The sequence below is a fragment of the Cornus florida genome, unplaced genomic scaffold (assembly GCF_030987335.1).
Source record: "Cornus florida cultivar Cherokee Brave unplaced genomic scaffold, ASM3098733v1 CherokeeBrave_3.0.0_Hap2_scaffold_28, whole genome shotgun sequence".
Lineage (NCBI taxonomy): Eukaryota > Viridiplantae > Streptophyta > Magnoliopsida > Cornales > Cornaceae > Cornus > Cornus florida.
In genome coordinates this window covers 302,501-305,000 of record NW_026775782.1, presented here as the reverse complement: position 1 = coordinate 305,000, position 2,500 = coordinate 302,501, and positions in this window count along the sequence as shown.

Sequence of the window (2,500 nt, the reverse complement as noted above, 5' to 3'; positions counted from 1 at the left end):
TTCGATTTGGAGGTCCCCCGAGTTAATTTTGCCCATTATGACTCCTCGCCCGCACGCTTAAGCACCCCCGCGTGCACGTGGGCATTGTGTGCTAAAAAATGAAGTTTGGAGTTTGGGTTTGAAAATTTTATGGGAGCTTCCTAGAAGCCTAAGAAATGCTTTGCTCGAGACGGATTTCGATTTGGAGGTCCCCCGAGTTAAGTTTGCCCTTTATGACTCCTCGCCCGCATGCTCGTGCACACCGGCGTGCACGTGGGCATCGTATGCTAAAAAATGAAGTTTGGAGTTTGGGTTTGAAAATTTTACGGGAACTTCCTAGAAGCCTAAGAAATGCTTTGCTCGAGACGGATTTCGATTTGGAGGTCCGCCGTGTTAATTTTGCCAATTACGGCTCCTCGCCCGCACGCTCGTGCACCCCGACGTGCACACCGGCGCGCACGTGGGCATCGTATGCTAAAAAATGAAGTTTGGAGTTTGGGTTTGAAAATTTTACGGGAACTTCCTAGAAGCCTAAGAAATGCTTTGCTCGAGACGGATTTCGATTTGGAGGTCCCCCGAGTTAATTTTGCCCATTACGACTCCTCGCCCGCACGCTCGTGCACCCCGGCGTGCACGTGGGCATAGTATGCTAAAAAATGAAGTTTGGAGTTTGGGTTCGGAAATTTTATGGGAGCTTCCTAGAAGCCTAAGAACTGCTTTGCTCGAGACGGATTTTGATTTGGAGATCCCCCGAGTTAGTTTTGCCCATTATGACTCCTCCCCCGCACGCTCAAGCACCCCCGCGTGCACGGGGGCATCGTATGCTAAAAAATGAAGTTTGGAGTTTGGGTTTGGAAATTTTATGGGAGCTTCCTAGAAGCCTAAGAAGTGCTTTGCTCGAGACGGATTTCGATTTGGAGGTCCCCCGAGTTAATTTTGCCCATTATGACTCCTCGCCCGCACGCTTAAGCACCCCCGCGTGCACGTGGGCATTGTGTGCTAAAAAATGAAGTTTGGAGTTTGGGTTTGAAAATTTTACGGGAACTTCCTAGAAGCCTAAGAAATGCTTTGCTCGAGACGGATTTCGATTTGGAGGTCCCCCGAGTTAATTTTGCCCATTACGACTCCTCGCCCGCACGCTCGTGCACCCCGGCGTGCACGTGGGCATCGTATGCTAAAAAATGAAGTTTGGAGTTTGGGTTTGAAAATTTTATGGGAGCTTCCTAGAAGCTTAAGAAGTGTTTTGCTCGAGACGGATTTCGATTTGGAGGTCCCCCGAGTCAATGTTGCCCATTATGGCTCCTCTCCCGCATGCTCAAGCACCCCTGCGTGCACGTGGGCATTGTATGCTAAAAAATAAAGTTTGGAGTTTGGGTTTGGAAGTTTTATGGGAGCTTCCTTGAAGCTTAAGAAGTGTTTTGCTCGAGACGGATTTCGATTTGGAGGTCCCCCGAGTCAATGTTGCCCATTATGGCTCCTCGCCCGCACGCTCAAGCACCCCGGCGTGCACGTGGGCATTGTATGCTAAAAAATAAAGTTTGGAGTTTGGGTTTGGAAGTTTTATGGGAGCTTCCTAGAAGCTTAAGAAGTGTTTTGCTCGAGACGGATTTCGATTTGGAGGTCCCCCGAGTCAATGTTGCCCATTATGGCTCCTCTCCCGCATGCTCAAGCACCCCTGCGTGCACACCGGCGTGCACGTGGGCATTGTAGGCTAAAAAATGAAGTTTGGAGTTTGGGTTTGGAAATTTTATGGGAGCTTCCTTGAAGCCTAAGAAGTGTTTTGCTCGAAACGGAATTCGATTTGGAGGTCCCCCGAGTCAATTTTGCCCATTACGACTCCTCGCTCGCATGCAATATCTACTCCTGTCAGAGCTGTGGTTTTACTTAAGACTACTATAGGGGGGGGGGAGTTCTCAGCACCAAGAGCTGCAAGTAAGGCCATTGCTTGCTTTGCAGTCTCGATTGCTCTACTAGTGAATAGTAGATGTCTTGGTTAGCTTGGAACGAAAAAAAAAATTTTTTGGGGAAAAAAAAAAAAAAAAGTTTTTGTGAAAAAAAATTTTTCGAAAAAAAAAAAAAAAAAAAAAATTTTTTTGGATGCCTCGGTCTTCTATTTGTTTTGCTTGGGTAGATTAGGAAAAAAAAAAAAAAAAATTTTTTTGTTGGATGCCTCGGTCTTCATATTCTTTCTCGGCTATTTCGAAAAAAAAAAAAAAAAATTCCGGGAAAGAGAAAAAAAAAATTATTTTTTGTTGGTTGCCTCGGTCTTCATGTTCTTTCTCTGGTATATGGGAAAGAAAAAAAAAAAAAAAAAATTTTGGATGCCTCGGTCTTCTTGTTCTCGGTTGGATTTATCGAAAAAAAAAAAAAAAAAAAAAAAAAAAAAAAAAAAAAAAAATTTGATGCCTCGGTCTTCTTGTTCTTGCTTTGGTATATCGGAGAAAAAAAAAAAAAATTTTTTTGGATGCCTCGGTCTTCTTGTTCATTCTTCGGTATATCAAAAAAAAAAAAAAAAAAAAAA